The 19,159-nt window shown below is 35.9% G+C and overlaps 2 protein-coding genes across 2 annotated transcripts in view; both read left to right on the forward strand.

Moving 5' to 3' along the window:
* LOC141561889 (uncharacterized) overlaps nt 1–19,159 on the forward strand; it is a 242,897-nt gene that overhangs the window by 47,047 nt on the left and 176,691 nt on the right. The gene's annotated exons all lie outside the window — the stretch shown is intronic.
* Nucleotides 13,266–19,159, forward strand: part of LOC141560630 (endogenous retrovirus group K member 6 Gag polyprotein-like) — a 134,830-nt gene continuing 128,936 nt past the window's right edge. Inside the window, exon 1 of the mRNA XM_074299170.1 lies at nt 13,266–18,375. The gene's annotated coding sequence lies outside the window, so the exon portion shown is untranslated. The remainder of the gene's footprint in view (nt 18,376–19,159) is intronic.

Genomic DNA, 19,159 nt, shown 5'->3' on the forward strand with positions numbered 1-19,159 from the left:
GAAAAACTCCAAATAGGGTCACAAAGAGTCAGACATGACTGAAAAACAATTTAACAACAACTGTTAAGATTTATATGAGTAGGAAAATCCATCTATCCAGAGAACTCCTGACCTTCAGTTGCAGACTCTGATATCAGTTTTTCATAGAGCATTCCACATCATATTTTACCTTTTGGGCAAAAATTCCAATAGCTAACTTATGATGTGAAAATCATACCTGTCAGAATGACTCTAATTGCCTTTATGTTATTTGATTGATAACATATTAACCGTATCATTCCATTAGATTACAAGCTTCATGAGATCAGGGACTGTTTTCTTCCTTTCTTTGTATCACAGGTGCTTAGGACAATGGCCTACAACATGGTAGATACTTAATAAATGCTTACTGACTGACATGTAAACGAATGGATGTATCACTGTGCCCTGACTTCAGACATGTACTCTTGGTAAATTTATTGGAAAGGAAGTTTTCTTTCTAGATCTGTGGCTCTCAGTGATGATGATGATGATGATGATGATGATGATGATGATGATGATGATGATAAATACCCAGCATTTATATGGTGCTTAAAGGTTTGAAAGTGCTTTACATTCATTATCTAATTTTTCACAATAATTTTTTGAGGTAGGCACTTCCCTCCCATTTTATATGTGGCGAAACTGAGGTTGAGGATTGTTAAATGACCTTTTTGAAGGTAGCACACATAGCTAAATGGGTGTTTGGGGCTGTATTTGAACCCAGATCTTCTTTACTATATCTCCAACATTCTATCTACCATAGCATTTAGTTATCTCTACACTTTGCTTAAAGACTTTTTCTTTTTCTTTTATTGAATAGTATTTTATTTTGCCAAATATGTGCAGAGATAGTTGACAATCACCTTTGCAAAATCTTGTGTTTCAGGTTTTCTCCCTCTCCTCCCCTTCTCCCTCACCCCCTTCCCAAGATAGCAACTGAATAGTTGTGTAATTCTTCTAAACATATTTCCATATTTGTCATACTGAGCAAAAATATCAGATCAAAAGGGAAAAAAAGCACAAGAAAGAAAAGAAAAACAAGCAAGCAATGACAACAAAAAGTGAAAATATGATATTTTGATCCATATTCAGTCTCCATAGTTCTAACTATGCAGATGGATACAGATGTCTTCATTGGAATTGGCCCAAATCACCTTACTGTTGAAAAAGATCCATCAGAATGGATCATCATATAATCTTCTTGTTGCTCTGTACAATGTTTTCTTGGTTTTACTCACTTTATTTAGCATCAGTTCATATAAGTCTTTCCAGGCTTTTCTAAAATCAATCTGCTACTTATTTCTTATAGAACAATATTCAGTCATTCCCCAGTTGATGGGTTTCCACTCCATTTCCAGTTCCTTGCCACTATAAAAAGGGCTGCTACAAACATTTTTGCACATGTGGTTCCTTTTCCCTTTTTTATGATCTCTTTGGGATACAGAGCCAGTAGTGGTACAAAGGGTATACACAGTTTGAGAGCTCTTTGGGCATAGTCCAAATTGTTCTCCAGAATGGTTGGTTTAATTCACAACTCCACCAACAATGCATTAGTGTTTTCCTTCAACTTTTTTTATTTATATCACTTTGCCTATATAATTAAAAGACACAAGTCTGATTTAGGCCAGGTCTGTGTGATATAATCAGAATAGACACTGACTAATCACCCCTGTTTTTCGGTCCTTGTAATTTACCCAAGTCACTCCTGAATAGTGACAGAGAAGGTGGGGACAGGTAGGGCAGAGAATGGGTCATTTCCACATCAGAGACACAAACATGTGTGCAGTCATAGATTAAATGAGACAAGGCTCTCCTTCCACTACAATGCCCAAACTGAGCCTGTGGCTCTCTACTGGAGAGAATTGGTCTGGGGGGAAAGGGAAGGAGGGGATTTCCTTTTGTCTTTGGTATTTACTGGATACAAAACAAAAGCTAGGACAACTAGGTGGTGCAGTAGAGTGCTGGATCTGGAGTAAGGGAGACCTGAATTCAAATGTGGCTTCAGATACTTCCCAGCTGTATGATCCTGGGTGAGTCACTTACCTGTTTGCCTCAGCTTCTTCATTTGTAAAATGAGATAGAGAAGGAAATGGGAAATCACTCCAGATTTCTATCAAGAAAATCCTAAGTGGGGTCACAAAGAATTGGACGTCACTGAACAATGACATATGCAGCTAATCTTCCGTTGCATGATTTGACTAAACTTGAGTAGTTTACACACTGAGATAAAATTATTATTCATTGGTAGACTATAACTTGATAGATAATCACCATATAAAAAGATCTAGGTCACTGAATTTTTGTAAGGTGTCATATACCTGTGTTACTTTGACCAAATTAACTTTATCCCACTTTTTCTTCTTCTGTAGAACTGAGAGTTAAATCAGGTGACCTTTTAGTCCTTTTCTATCATTCTGTTATTCTTTGAAACAAGACACTTATGTATCTCACTGGACTGTGAATAATTATTTAGATATTGGATTGAGTTTTTTTTTTTTTAAAGGGTCAAGGTTTGAGCTCAAGCTTCTCTGGGCTGTGTGGCCTGTATGAATAATTAAAAGATTATTAAATGCACTTTAGCAAAACTTTCTGCACCAGTATTAACTGTGCGCAGTTGAATCAATAAGGAACATTAAAAGATGTGCATTACAACCAAACTGACAGAGACATAGCAAAGTGGTTTCTTTTTTAAAAAATCAATGAAAGAGGGAAATGGAAAGAGTTAGTCCTGGAAATGGGTTTTGATCATCATCCTGTAGTTCACTTTGCTTTTCTTAAAGTAGCAATTTTAAGGAAAGTCAAAAGAACAGATGATTTTACCTGTCATTTTCGGTACTACAGTCACCTAGTATAAGAGGTAAGTCGAGTGCTGACAGAAGGGCTGGTTTTTGGTTTTTTTTCTTAACTCTGCTCTTCCTGGGTTACTACAGCCAAGTGCATTAGCTATTTTTCTCTAGAAGCTCTTTGTATTGAAACTCTGTATTTTCTCATCATGACAATTTCCCCTTTCAAACTTTGTTTTTCAGAATTAATCTCCTTTGAACCTTCCCCCTCTCATGCTGTTTCCTACTCAACTGTTGTTTAAAGCAAATAGTAATAAATATTATCATTTATTTCTGTTTGATATTGACAATCATATATATGACATATCTGTCTTATTGATTATGTTACTGCTGTGTTAGGTACATGAGTGGATTTTTCATTGTTTGGGACAGGAAATCTGATAAATATATGATTCCATTTTTAAATGTCCTTTTTCCAGATCATAGTTTTAAAAGACTTTAAAAATACTGCTTATTTTTTTGATTGATAAATAGTATAGTATAATGAGTAGTGGGATGACTAGATGATGCAGTGTGCTGAATATGAAGTCAGATTTATCTTCTTGAGTTCTAATCTGCCTTCAGACTTACTGGTTGTATGACTTTAGGCAAGTCATTTCACCCTATTTACCTCACTTTCCTCATCTGTAAAATGAGCTAGAAAAGGAAATGACAAACTACTGCAGTTTCTTTGCCAAGAAAACCCCAAATAGGGTCATAAAGAGTTGGAAAGACTGAAATGAGTGAACAGCAACCATAATAAATGGTATACTGGAAAGAGTATAAGACTAGGGATTAGTAAACCTGGGTTTAATTTAATTTAATTCTCTACCACTAAATAGCTCAGAACCTGATCTATACAATGAGATAGTTGTACTACGAATATTTATAAAGACCCCTCTAGCTCTTAATGAGATATGATTTTTTTTTTTCAGTTTAAAAGTTTGCTCTTCTTTGTTCCTGGACCTGGTAACCATTTTAGTCAGCAGTCATTTTTTGAGATTTGGACAAAATTGGTTTCAGGTGTAGACTCTTAAAGCACATTACAATGCATGTTACTGTATCCACTTTATTTGGGCAGTTTGAAAGTGGATAGAATGCTGAGCTTGGAATAAAGTACTTCTTAGTGACCTGGGCAAGTAAGTCACTTCATTGTGTTTGCCTCAGTTTTCCCATCTGTAAAATGAGTTGGAGAAGGAAATGGCAAACTGCCCCAGTATCTTTGCCAGTAATATCACAAAGAAATACAACTAAAACATAATTAGTAGCAACATACACTCATTCTGTATAGAGGATTAATGAAGAACAGTATATGAGGATCAAATAAGATCATATATGTAAAACTACAAATCTAAAAGCAGTGTATAAGGTCTAAATATATGTATATATATACATACATATATATATATATATATACACACATATATGTATTTGTAAAATGTTTACCATCCTATATCTGATAGATAGTAAATGTTTAATAAATGTTGGTTCCATTTGTTGTTGTTCTTTCTCCTCCTTCTTCCTTTCCTCCTCCTCTTCCTCTTCCTCTTCTTCCTCCTCCTCCTTTTCCTCCTTTTTTCCTATGAGAAGACCACTTCAGAATTGTCCATAAAAGATCTTTCTCATGCATCAGTTTTCTTGTCTGTAAATTGAGTTTACTGGATCTAGTTCTTAAAGGTCCTTTCAGTCCTAAAATTCCATGATTCAGTAACTTCCAGAATTATATTAAACCCATGATAGACATTTCCTTCTTCTGTTTCAAAGTTGATTAGAATCTACTTTCTAACATAACTTTACTACCACAATTTCAACCTAAAAAAACCTTTTTAAGTCTAGTTTTCCACTTGAGTTGTGTGTGATGTGATTTCGTTGAGTGACATAGAGCTATAATCATCTATGGGCCTATGCATCCAGATGTTAAAATGGCATGTTATCAGAGACACTTGCCTCTTAATATGGGCAGTATGAAAAGAAATGGAAATTTGAAGGTCAACAACTGATTAGTGTTTCTAGATTTATCTTATTACCTTCTTCCTGAATATATTTCCTTCAAAAAAAAAAAAAAAGGAAAGCTGGATAGTAAGTGGTTGGTGCACTCAGCAGAAATATCCAAAAATACTTCTGAGTCTATCCTTCCAGTAATACTGTTTTTCCTTAGTTTAAGGATCAGAATTTCCCAAAAGGGAGTTTCTTAAACACTGGAAGTAGGCATATAAAGTTTAAGGATCAGAATTTCCCCAAAGAGAGTTTTTTTAAAACATCTGAAGTAGTCACAGAGACTGAGACCTCCAAAGTAACTCATCTTTTGGGGATTGATTTAGGGCAGTCCTACCAAAAGGAATCAAAAAGGTAATTTCTGAAGGTTCTTTCTAATCCTAAAATTCTGTGACTAGCCTCACCCTCAAGATCAGTGCTCTGAACAGTCTACTTGGAAAATGAGACTCATACAGGGAAAGATGAGGAAGCTTAACAAAAGACAGTGCTTTCACAGTATTGAGAAATTGGTGCTCCATTTCTCTCTGCAGCTTTCAAAGTAGAGGATAAAACAACCATCGGCTGTGGTTTACTCTAATGCTTTTTGATGCTTCTGACAAGTTTGTAAAGCCCAGGATTCATTTGTGCATGGAGGTTATTATCTTTCGGTTGTGTGGAAAATAACCAGACTGCCCTTGTTTTCCAGTACCTTGGGCCTCCACCCTCCGTAGAGCAAGGGATATATCTCCTTTTTGTGTCTGTCCTTTGCTGGATGGCACCTTCCAGAGTATTTAAAAATGCCTGTACAGTTTATGGTACTGTTTAAAAATATTTTTTTCTTTCCATAGTGAGTTAGCATAAAAATAGCTGATGGCAGATGGAAACCTTATTGATGTTAAGAGCTAAGAGAATCCACCATTTTCATCTGGGTATTTGATTGAGGTATATGAGCAGCTACCTAGGCCGGGAGGAGAATCATAGATATAGAACTTGAAAGGATCTCAGGGGCTGCCCTAGTGCAGCCCTTCCATTTTTCAGATAAGGAAACAGAAACCCAATGAGTTTTCAGTGATTTAAGGTCAAATTGGATGGTGCCATAGTGGGGAGAACACAGGATTTAGAGTCAGGAAGACTCATCTTCCTGCGTTCCAATATGGTCTCAGAGATTAACTTTAAAAGGCTCCCACTGCATCCAGGATCATCGCCAGTCATCCTGACCTATGTCTTGCCACTGGACCTAGATGACTATGGAGGAGAGAATAAGGCTGATGACTTTGCACAGCTCTGTCTCACTTAAATCCAGTTTACTTGCAAGTCAAGACATTATTCTCCTGATGTCATTGATCCTCTTTGAGAATGAAAGAAGGCGAAGGAGGGAGGAAATCTGAAACACAAGGCTATGCAAGGGTCAGTGTTGAAAAATTATCTGTGCATATGTTTTGAAAATAAAAAGCTTAAAAAAAAAAGAGAATGAAGGAAGGCCAAGGACTGGTACTAGGACAAAGCTAAGAGGTTATAGAAGGTAATAAAACTAATCATATTTCAGAAGTTCCTTATACAAAATTTAGGTAGCAGCAATGACCTCAGACATTTACTAGCTGTGTGACACTGATCAAGACATTCCTCAGTTTCCTCATCTGTAAAATGAGCTTGAGAAGGAAATGGCACAGCACTCCCAGACCTTTTCCAAGAAAACCCTAAATGAGATCTGGAAGAGTCAGACAACTGAAAAAGCGACTTAACAACTCAGCACCATTTGAACTCAGGATCTCTTTATCCTGAATCAGCATTCTTTTCATTATACCATGTGAGGAAAGAAAGGGTTAATAAGCAAGATCTTTCCTGAGACTTACAAAACCAATTAGACATGTGCTGTTTTTTACTCTGCACATGCTCCTGTGCAATTAAATGCAATTTATGTCAGTAATGGATGCTGTCCCTGCTTAGTGACTCGGGGTCAGATTGTAACAGCCAAAGGAGGCTGATGGGCAAGGTTGAAGATTACCTTTTACTTTCACCCATCAGACGTATTTTTGGGACAAAGATGGTAGAGTGAGAACCAAAGAGCAATAAGGGTTTTTTTTTTTTTTTTGGATTTAAAACACACACACACACACACACACACCTATCCTGCTCCCCACACACATATATACCCCCCCAATATCATCACCACTGCCCCCACCTCAAAACCCAAGCCAGCCCTCTGAGTTTATTAAGTCTGCTTAGCTGATTACTGCTAGTTCTTAGCAAGAATAGAAATCCTGCCTTGTTGGGAGAATCTCAGAGTGCAGCAATTTAAGGAGTGTTTATCTTAGTAAGAATTCTTTTCCGTAATAGAAAGCACATTGGCTGTTTCCTTGACTCATCTTTTTAGTCTGAGATTTTTAGTGGTTAACAGTGGGAATTCCTCCTATTAGAATAAAGTTAGTTTCCTTTTAAATTGTGCAGAATAGTAGGGGGCTACTTTTGGGTGTTTCATTATCATTTGGCACATGTTTTTTCAATGATTTGGTATTAAGTGCTAACCAGTTTATGGGAGCTGAAAACTGAAATGATTTTTAAAGACTTAAAGGGGTTTCATATCTTGCCTGAGGAAAAGCTTTTTCCTAAAAGAGAATTTTAGGATTTAGGCTTATAAATAAACACAGACAAACTTAAATTTGCAGATATGGCATGTGTTGTCTCCCGGAATGTGGCTTCCTAAGAAGCAAAGCTAGAGAAACTTAAATTTAAGGAGATTTAGAATTGTGATTTTTGTACCTGAAAGAAACTCCTCAGCTTTAGCTAAACCTAGAAGATGGCATCTAATCAGGTGTCATGCAAAACAAACAAACAAACAAGAAAACTGTTCCTTGGATAGAGAAATGTATGTGAAGATCATGAAATCATTATTTAAAACCCAGTTTCTTAAACTGATTTGTGACCCTTTGTGGGGTCTTGTAACTGAATGTGGGGTCATTAAATTATGATTTATTATCAGTAAATATTTGATTTGTATACCTATTTTATATACCTATATACCCCAGTATCACATAAAAATTTCTCAGGCAAAAAGGGGTCACAGGTGGAAAAAGTTTAAGAAGCAAGTCCTCATTTAAAAGGCTAGAGGTTGTTTTGGTGACCAATGGTTAAAGTCTAGGAGTAGTACTAGAACAATGCTAAGAAGTGTAATAAGGCATCAAAAAAACTATAACCACATTTCAAAGGCTCCTGCAAAGTGTGAAGTTTGGATCCTGGTACAAAATTTGGATAAATATTTATTTTAATTTTCTTTCCCTTTTAGCCCCTTCCCTACTGTATTTGAAATAAAACGTTAATTACCTCTCACTAGTGGAAATTGTGACTCATTTTGCTGGTTTAAGTTAGACCATAAAGCATTGAAGAAAGGTCTTTTCCCCCTCTCAGCTATGCTAAGGATTCTAATGGCAAAATGTCTATTTTAAAATTATTTATAGAAGGATAAAATAATATAGAAACATTTTTATTATGTCTAATAACAATGAGGTCTTGCTAAAATATTAGACTGATTGCATCTACTTAGAAGTGATTGCTCTAGTTCTTTATGACTCAGAAAACCCCCCAAAAACCCAAACCCAAACACTTATTCCCCTTTAAACTAGTTAGACAGTGGTTCCTTAAGAAAGTCTGAGTTTTGTACTAAAAACCAAAACGTGTTTGGAATACATTTTGAGTTATGTTGGTTACTGTAAGCCAAAAGCAGCTATAGTACTTCAATGTAAAATATATGTTTTAATCATTCTCACTCCTACCTCTAGAATAGATTTTTCTCAAATGGCTTTCACAGAGAAGAAAGGGGGAAAAATGGACTGAGGCCAGGTTTTTAAAAGTTTTGGCTAAGGAACTAAGTTATTGTTGAGTGGAAACAGGTGAGTGTGGCTTTCTACTTGTAGATAACTTTACTTTATCCTCTTTGATTGCAAGTTCTGTTATTGAACTCAGGCAGGATGTTCTCTCTTTCCAGGCTGAATCGAACCATTTATCTGGATAATAATTCTGTGCCTCTTTGCCTCAACCCAGACTAAAATGGTAGATGTTTAAAATGTAAACATAGCTTTTCCAAGGATGTTCCATATTGAGACAGTTCCCCCAGATTATGAGCAATAACTGAATTTCTGGTCAATAAGCTCAAGAAAATAGCCAACGAGGAAAAAGACTAGCTTAACTCATTGCTTTTAGCAAACCTTCCTTCCTCCACATATACTCACAATTCCTCTGCATGGAGTCAGTGTATTTGCTATGACCACTTCTCTTCCCCATCACCAAATGGGACTGCCACTTGGACATCCATTAAACAAATATTTTTTAAGACTACCATTGCTGTGCCAAGTACTGTGTTCATCTTTGGAAAAGAAGCAAAGATAAATGGATTATATTACCTGTCTTCAGGGTACCTGCATTTATGTAGGTGTGACATAATATATACCAGTTATATAAGTATCATGAGGTCAGATGAGAGAGGGAGAGATCACTGACTTGGAGACAGAGTGAAAAAGGAGGAGCTTCTTTTGGATTTCCTTCACTTTGACCAGTTTTCTGATTGAAAATGGTGGAGGTGGAGGCAAGAAGGAGGTGGAGCACAGTGCCTGACACATAGTAGGTGCCTAATAAATGCTTGTTGACTTGACACTGTCACCTTAAGGATAGGCTTGTATGTGGAGAGGAATATAGTTTTATTGTAATTTTCTTGCAGATCAAATGGAAATGCTAGAAAACATGTCAACTAGCTATCTGGGCTTGCTATATGATGCATAGAAAAGATTCATTAAGAATTAGAACACATTGTTTCAGGCTGTTGTTAAAGTGTTTGGAAATCATTTGTTTTCTTTAGTAGTTAAATATTTCCTTCTTTAATTGTTTTTTCTGTTTACTTAGTACAAACATTTTTTTCCTATAAATAATGCTAAGAAAAACTTCAGACTGGGGCTAATTTAATTGTCACCAATTCTAAATGAATGGTATCTAAGTGAAATTTTATTGTACTTTAGGTAAAAAGGTAAGAGTTTAGAGCCTGAATTATCTACTTCACACAGAATGTAGAAGCATGGCCACAGTGGCTATTAATAAAAGTAATTAAATGGAATGTGAGATAATGTGGAATTTTTGTGGAACTAAGTGGGGAAAGTGCAGCAAGGTGGCACATGTATAGAACACCAGGTCTGAAATCAGTAAAACTCTTTCTAAGTTCAAATTTGGTCTCAGGCACTTCCTAGCTGAGCAAGTCCCTTAACTCAGTTTGCCTCAGTTTCCTCATCTGTAAAATGAGCAGGAGAAGGAAATGACAAACCACAGAAGGATCTTTGCCAGGAAAAACCCTAAGAGTCTCAAGGAGTTGGACATAATTGAATTACTATCACCACAACAATGAGAAAACTACTTAAATAATATTATATATCATATAAATCATCTATGTTAATTGACCTCTGCTGCCCCTTGTAGCTCCAAATCTGTGATCTTATGAAATTAGATTAATCTCTATAGTATCTTCCAGTTCTAAAATGATATGATTCAGTTATTATATTTTTTCACTGGTTGTGGATTATAAAGATCCTTTATGTATCCTTTAGGGATCACTTATTTGCATGAGACTCTCCTCATTGGTAGAGAATAATTATTTGATGCTTTTTGTGTCTTCATTGGAGGTGAGTTGACAAAAGCTTGATAGAATAGGATTTCTAGCTTCGAGAGAGGACATACAGTATTCCAGGCTCTCTTCAGAGGTTCCGGGAGAGAGAGAGATTCTGGGAAGAAGACATCTACAGGAGCTGGGATAGCTTGATCATGTTCCTGTTCTCAGCCTACCTTATTAGAGACTTCTGTGAATTTCTTTTTGCTTGAGATTAGAGACTTTTCTCACTTTATTTCTCTCTTACCCACCCACACACGTGCTTGCTCTTCTCCTTTTAAACTCTGGACCCTGCTCATTATATGTCTATTATATATTTTGGATGTACAAACTGTTATACAAATTCTCTAGAAAGCCCATTCATATTTCAGCCTATCAGTCAGTAAGCAATTATTTAGCTTTTTTTCTTTGGCCATGTAATAAAATTATTAATCTGAGGTGTATGGATTTTGATAATTTCAATATAATTGATTTTCCTTGTAATCCTACGTATTTTATTGTACACATTAGACTTTATTAGACTGTCAAAGGGGTCCACAAAAACAAAAAAGGACCATTGAATTGATGATGCTTAAAAAATATTGACAGACCAAACTCCTTTTGGAGTGGTTAGGGATTCTAATTCTGTAAAATGGTTGGGGAGAGGGGTGCTTACCAATGAAAGGGTTCTAGTAGTGGTGATGAAGTGATGTAATCAGATATAGACAATTTAGCAGTGGGGGAGAGAAAGCAGATAAGAACATGGGTGAGTATGATGGAAAGGTCAAGAAAAGGTTTTTCTTTGGATTGGGAGAGATTGAAGATGTATGAGAGAGGGGGGAAAATCCTGGAGCTAAACCTAGTCAGGAGGAAAGGGTCATTGAGTAAGGGAAAAGGTTTAGTGTTAATGAATATTAATGACGCGGGAGGGTAGCTAGAGAGATTGGAGTGGTGATAGCCTAAGGCTTGAGGAATGGAACTATTTAAAAGATAACAAAATATGAAAAGGTTCTCCCTAGGGATCAGCTCTAGTGTTTGCTTCTTTCTTCCCCATGAAGTCAGACCACGGACCACAAAGGGAGCTCTTACTTATTCTTGGAAATTATACACGTGTGTGTGTGTGTGTGTGTGTGTGTGTGTGTATCAACTTATGTTGAGCTAGTGATGTTGTATGCTAGATGACTAGGAAGGAATTAGGGTTTTATTAAATTTAATCTATATTGTTTTTGCACTTTCTCATTCTATCAATGTTATGTTGATTTTTTTCTTTTCTTCTCTCACAAAAACCAAACCACCATTTATCATGAACCATGGTTGTACAAATGGGGAAGGGGATGGACTTGTGGGATACTATGATAATATAAGAAACAGAAAACATACAAATTTTTAATAAATTTTTTTAATCTACATTTCCCACTCAAATAAGAAAGGTTAATATATTTTTGGGACAAAGTTGCAAAGGAACTGTTATCTAAAAGTGGAATGGATGAGAATCATGCATTTATTGTCTGATTTAAAGGAAGGCATTTTTAAATCTGATCTCATATGGTCTATCATCTATTGTGTTGAATTAACAAATGAGACAAAGAGTGATGGGAGTAATTAGAGGTTAACAAAATGATTTGGAGGGAATCTTTACTGCTCAAGTGCTCCGGAATAGCAATAAGTGTTCTAGAGAACACCTGGAACATCAGAACTGCCACTCACACAATGACAAAATGCAGCCAATTTCAGGGCAAACTTTAGTGTAAGATTTTAGCAGTGAGGGAAACATTTGCCTAAAAGAAACAATCTGTTTTCTCCATCTCATTTTCCAGAGCTGAGTCCCACTTAAGACAATCTTCTTCTACCTTCCCCAACCCATGTTCCACTCTTTCTCCTAATTGTTTAAAGCATTTGTGCATGTGGGAGTGATAGAGGGAGTGATTCCAATGTTCTCCTGCTGTTCCTTTTTGAAGTGGGTACAAATAATAGAATGGTCAGCAAGTGACCATTAAAAGAGAAAAGACAAATATTGTAAATGAGAGTCTGACTTAAAACATATTGAGATTTCTCTTTATCCTTCAATATGTTTTTACCTGGGTATTTACATTTCTGCAGTGGCATGAGCCAAAACTTGTTTGATTCTGAGACAAAGAAGTAACATATTAAAATCTGTATATTATATATTATAATAGATTATGATATTAAGAATACCTTAAAATTGATAAAAATGAATTTGTTAAAATATATACTATATTTTAAAATATGGGCAACTAGGTAGTACAGTACATAGAGTTCAAGAATTGGAGCTGGGAAGAGCTGATTTCAAATGTGATCTCAGCCACTTATCAGCTGTGTGACCCTGAACAAGTCACTTCCCCTGTTTCCTCATCTGTAAAATTAACTGGGGAAGGAAAGGGTAAATCAATCTACTCTTTTTGCCAGGAAACCCAGAAGGGGTCACAAAGAGCCAGACAGGACTGAAATAACAGCAATTCTATATATTAAGAATATATTAATAAGTATAAGGTAAATATACATTACATGTATAATTCATAAACATATACAAAGTAAATATATTTATATAATATTGTATATATAATAAACTTAATATATTTATATATTATATGTATAAAATATTAAACCTATAAAAACAAATACATATGAAATATATTTCATATACTTTCTAATATATATTAATATTATATATAACATACTAATGTTTTGTATAATTTATATATATATAGTATATATATTATATATTAATTAATTAATATAAATTAATTATACTATAAATATTAAATATACATATTTATTTAAATATTTAAGTATAAATAAATAATATAAGTATTAAATATAAAAATAATTAATTAAAATAATGAATATATTAAGTATAATATATAAATAAATTATATAGACAAATTAAATATTTAATAAACACATTTTTAAAACATATTAAAATATAGTATTTCTTGTCTCCAAGTCAAACAAGGCAATGGCATATGTTTCTATATATTGAATATATGTGTATGAATATATGTATTCAAAATGTTCCCAGGCCAGGTTTGATCTCTGCCCATTCTTGGTCACAGCCATCTCCAAAGTGGGAACTGTTTGCCTCATCACAACTTGGCAGGGAAAGAAAGTAGGTTCAGGGGTAGTCACAGTGGAAAGTAGCAGTCAGTCTGGCAGAATTTCATATCTGAAGAAGAAAAGTGCTGCTTGAGTTTAATTGTCCTTAAAGATTGTATTTGGGGATGAAATCATCTTTTCTGATTTGAACTGAGTATGTGTTCTCTTGCTTCCACTGGTGCAGACTGCCCCCTTCTCATCCACTCTATCTTAGGAGTCCAGAGTCTAAAGCCTGTCATTGGAACTAATTCTTCCTTCATTTGGATTATGACACTTCCCAGAAAGAGCCTTGTACTGGTGCCAGAGACTGTTGCTGTAAGAGAATGGGTAGAACTACCATCATCAAAAATGTGGAGTTTAGGAAGAGGAAATTAACCAGGCAAAGAATTGTAGCTGGAGAGCCTGAATGTTAGGGAGCTACAAAATGCTAGAAGAACCATAGAAAGGTCTCTAGCATACTGACTAAATCCTCTCAGATTTTTTTTGGGGGGTTAATTTTTATTTATATTTTTGCATATGACCTTCCTTCATTCCTCTTCAGATGCAATCATCTATTCTTTGTTATTGTACCTTCCTTTAGCCTTCATGACCCCTTTTTGTGATTTTCTTGTCAAACATAATGGAGCGGTTGCCATTTCCTTTTCCTGCTTATTTTAAAGATAAAGAACTGAGGCAAAGTGACTAGCAAGTATATGAGGCTAGATTTGAATTCAAGAAAATGAATCTTCCTAACTCCAGACCTGGCACTGTGCAAATTCCTTGTACAAATATTTTTTTTTAAAGGAGAGAATTAAAAAAAAAAAAAACAACAACAAAACAGTTCAGCAAAACTAACTAGCATGTTAATATATGCAAAGTGTTATATATTCATGAGTCCCCACCTCTAAGGGAAAAAGAAGGTGTTTGGTTTCATCTCAGTTTTGCTCCAGAGATTTACTGAAACACATGGGCAAGAATGAATAATGCACAGAGGACATGGGTAGCTTGTCATCTGCCCATTCTGATGGCCCTCCCATCCTTTTCAGTTCATGCATTTTAGCAAAGAAATCACTTCCCAGACGCAGTTATCTCTATCTCTTGGTGTTTGTGGAAATCCAGAATCCTGAAAAGCCTTAGAATCAGTCTCATGTGATAAATTGATTCTTGCCTATGGCCCATGGGAAAAAAAGATGCTTCACATTTCCCATTGAAGCAGAGTTGAAAAGCCACATTTCCCCCTTCTACTTAAAGATTCCAGTCAGAAAAAAAGAAAGAAATAGCTAATTCCCTTTTGCCAAGGTCAACTGCCCTTGAATTACAACCTAATCGTCAAGAAAAGTGGCAAATTCATTCTGTGCAGCCCATATCATTTCAGAGCAACCCATGAACCTTATAGTGAATGTGGTTAAGGTGAGGAGGGTCTGCCAAAACAAAACCTACATCTGAAGCTACCAAAATGGAACTATTTACAGTTTAGCCTGCATGGGCTATTTTTTTAAGGGACCTGTGAAGAAAAAAAAAAGACATAAATGGCAAGCTTTGAAGTCACCGCTTATAGGATCTGTTTCCTTTCTGTTCTTTTGAGAGCATTTGCAAGGAAAGAATTCTCTTAGGAAGATGAAATATTAGGATTAGGAAGCCGACAAGTAGGAAGATGTGATTAAGGAAGTATTATGTTTATATGGGAATGATATGCCTGGGAACTTAATGCTAAGCCTGAGGATATTTAGAAAAGGGATTCATACTTATACATGGGAGTTGGCTTGGTAATGAGAAGGGGTGAAGGCTATGAGTAAGTGGATTTCCCTGTAAACAGGTCTAGAGAGACAACTTGAATGGGATTATTATTGTGAATATGTAATAATTTTTGAGTACCCCTTTTGCCAAACAACAACAATAACAAGAAAACCACTGATCTTTAAATGCCCTGTAGCATCTGTATTGAAAGACAGACATTTTTGATAGGGTGATGCTCATTCTGTTTCCTCCCATTGGGTTTTTCTTTTTATGATGGGAGCTGAGGAGGCAGACAGAGATATTGTTCTCCTGTGGGCTATCTTAAGGCAATGTCATTTATAGGATGAAATTGGAAAATATGATGAGTGAATACTTAGTAAGAAGGCACATGCTTCTAATAGGTATGGGTATATCTGGAAAGGAGATCTGATAGAACACAAAGTATTTGGTTCATACTTTTGGGTCTCAATGGTCCTCATTGATAAAATGAAAGGATGAGAATATGGAATTGCTAACCTCCTTTTTGCATTATATATGCAGGATGTCAGTAATATACTTTTTTAGGTCAGAAAGATATCACCCACAGAAAAAGAGAGATTTTTCCCAATTGTAGTCATTGTGTTTGTGTTGTATTTATCCAGGTGGAACTGCTTTTATGTGGCTGTGTCAGAGCCAGGGAAGGGTGGGACATTCTCATTTCTAAGGAAGTATACATTTCTCTTGGTACCTCAGAGGTCTCATGTGTACAACTGATATGTAGACAGGTGATGTGTGTAATGGAAGGAGGTTCAAGGAACAGGAGCCAGGTCCTCCAGCTTTAACCAGAGTCCAGACAATATGAAAAATAGGCTCCTAGAAACTTCTTCTGGTGTTCACGGCATTATTTAAAAGACCTAATGTGCTGTCATGTATGATTTATGCTACGTAGGTGTTTTTCTACTGCATTTGGAGCAGAGAGATATTAGAGCATAATATATTATGCAGTTTCAAATGCTTAAAAAATACTGTAGTGATGTGAGAAGATAAAGGTGTTGTACTGGTGATCAGATATCCCAGAATAACTGTTTTCAGAGAAAAGGCATATATTTGGACAGTCTTATCCCAAAAAACATGCAAGTGCTTTCACATTTTTTCTTTTGTTTCCAGTATTAGAGGCTGGATTATTCCTCTATGCATATACCTGTTCTTGCATGGATGTTAAAAAATGAGCTGGAGGCAGTCTGGTACAAGGAGCTGACATTGAACTAGAATTTGGGAAACTAGTGGAGAGCCTTAGAGCCAAAGATCTAGATTCAAATTATGCCTCTGATACGTACTGTTAATATGGTTTTGGGTTTCAAGTCTCAGCTTCCTTACTTATAAAATAAGGTGAATTTCTGGAATCCCCTTTAATTCTAATAGTCCATGATTCTGTGGTTCTTTTCCAGGCTCTGACATTATTTACCTGTGTAGTTGTAGTTGTAGTACCAATTTACTTCTAAATTTGAGTAACAAGTGTGTTTTTTGTCTCAGTTCTCCTACTAGTAAAAGTGGGATAATAACATAATCTTGTTTTTTACATTATTTTGTTGCCCACTTGAAGTGAATGCATGAAGATTAAAGATTTGAAGTATCTTCATGCATCATGCATCGAAGTATCTTAGGGAATAGCAGGGGAAATGGGCTGTCTTTTAGATTCATAAATTTTCTTTTTGTTGTAAAGTGATGTCATTACAAAGCCATTCTAACAAGTTGAGTAAAGGTTGTTTATAGGACGCCTGAGAAGTATTTTTGAAAATGAAATAATTTAGATGAGCAACAGAACTTTGCTTTTGCAAAACCTTGTTTTCTCTCAAACTTAAGGTTTTAGTGCTGGTAACAAGGGGACTTCATCCCTTTGAGAAATATACTTTGTCCTCATTTTACTTCTTTATTCTCAAATATGGCTTCCTTATAATAAAGTTCAAGAGTATTAAAATGTATCTTAGCATGTATAGTTGCTTGACACCTTTTCCTAAAATAGCAACCTGTGCTTTGGGCTCACTTGAAAATCATAAGACTGACAACATGGAGATTCTGGTTGCTGTTATGGAATAATGGCTAGGGTGGAACCAGTTGTGGAAAGCAAGGAAACTCAGAAGTGCTGTGCTTGAATCTTGGGGAAGCCGGATCTATGATTTTTAATGTTATCGAGTAATATTTCAAAATTACCTTAAAAGATATGGCAAAGCTAAAAAATATCCTTTGTTAGGCAAGACAATCTAGATGATTGATAGGAGTGCAGGGGCAGAGATCACCGGCTTTGGAGGTAAGAACCTATGTTTGAATCTTGGTTCCACTACTGGCGACCCATGTGACAGTGATCAAATCAACCTTTCTGATCCTGAATTTTCACATCTCTAAAAGGAAGCAGGTTGGAATGAACAGTCTCTATGTTTCCCTCCAGCATAATAACTTACATTTATTCACTGAGTCCACTTTTTCCCTTTCCCATCCCAATACATCATTCTGCCTCTGAATCTAAGACCATTTTGATATAGATCTTTAGTATAAAGTCCTTATGTTATATAAAATAAATTGATACCTAGAGTGGGGACTAGTCCAAGGTTAGAAGGGAAGTAGATATCTGAGTTAGCATAACAGGTGAGGTAAATGGAGGTAAATAATTACTAAGAATATACATTAGGAATAAATATAGCTAATGCTTTTTAAAATTAACATGATTATATGTTAGGATTACTAAGTGAGAACTGAGGTTGTCTGGATAGTGACAAGGTGAGAATTCAGGTTTTCTGGACAATTACAAGGTGAGAACTCAGGTTGACTTGATAGAGGGGGCAAGCTCATTGGCTGGGGTGGTTCTTCCCAGAAGCCCTTGCATTATCCCACGCCCATTCTCTGGGAGGATAAAAGAGACAGCACTGGGCCCAGAGAGCAGATCGGCCTGGAGAAGGATAAGAGCTGGAGGAGATTCAGAGCCAGGATTCAAGAAGAAGACTCTGAATTGCATCAGGCTTGACGGGGCTCTCTGCAGGAAGGGAAGTCACTTCTTTGGACAAGAGTTAACAGCAACTGCCTGGAGACAACGGTTCGTTACAGGAAGAAGAATCTGTCTGAGAGATTTGAGTAGACACAGCAGATCTCTTCCCAGAGAGCGATCCAGCAGCTTCTGGAGACGACAGCTCGCTACAATTATATTTACTAGAAGAATGACTCAAATACCTGAAATTACATACCATTAATTATCCTTCTTTAATGCTGATTCTACCTATATTGCCTTGAGAGATAACAGAGCAAGGAAAAGATTCTGAGTCTTTATTCTGTGCAATTGTAAGGGTAAAAGATGAAATTATTGAGGAAACAAAGTTTTGAGCTTCTGAGCACATATTAGGTAATACATGCTGATTTCTTAACAGATTTGTTCCAGGTCCCCTCAGCTTTGGCACTGAATCCTAAATACATGGGGAACCACATTTTTATACATTAATAGCAATGTTATTATTATTGACTAATAACAATTAGTCAAATATGACCAATTAATTAAAAGAAAACAATTAGCCAGAGAACTAAATTTGGTAATTTGATTTCTAATTGGTGGAAACATTAGGAACTTTCAAAATTGGGAGGGGGATAGTAAAAAGGTACAATTCTCTGAAAACACAAAAAAGGTGTCTTACTCCCCTCAAGTACCTGTATTCAATTAAAAGAACATGAAAACAATAACCAGGGCCAGTTTTCAGATAGATATATGGGATACTTGAAGTGTGTATATTTGTGTGTGTGTGTGTGTGTGTGTGTGTGTGTGTGTGTGTGTGTGTGTGTGTATTTGCTGAGGCAATTGGGGTTAAATGACTTGCCCAGGGTCACATTGCTAGGAAGTGTTAAGTATCTGAGGTCAAATTTGAACTTG

Source organism: Sminthopsis crassicaudata, chromosome 3, assembly GCF_048593235.1.
Source record: "Sminthopsis crassicaudata isolate SCR6 chromosome 3, ASM4859323v1, whole genome shotgun sequence".
NCBI classification, from domain to species: Eukaryota; Metazoa; Chordata; class Mammalia; order Dasyuromorphia; family Dasyuridae; genus Sminthopsis; species Sminthopsis crassicaudata.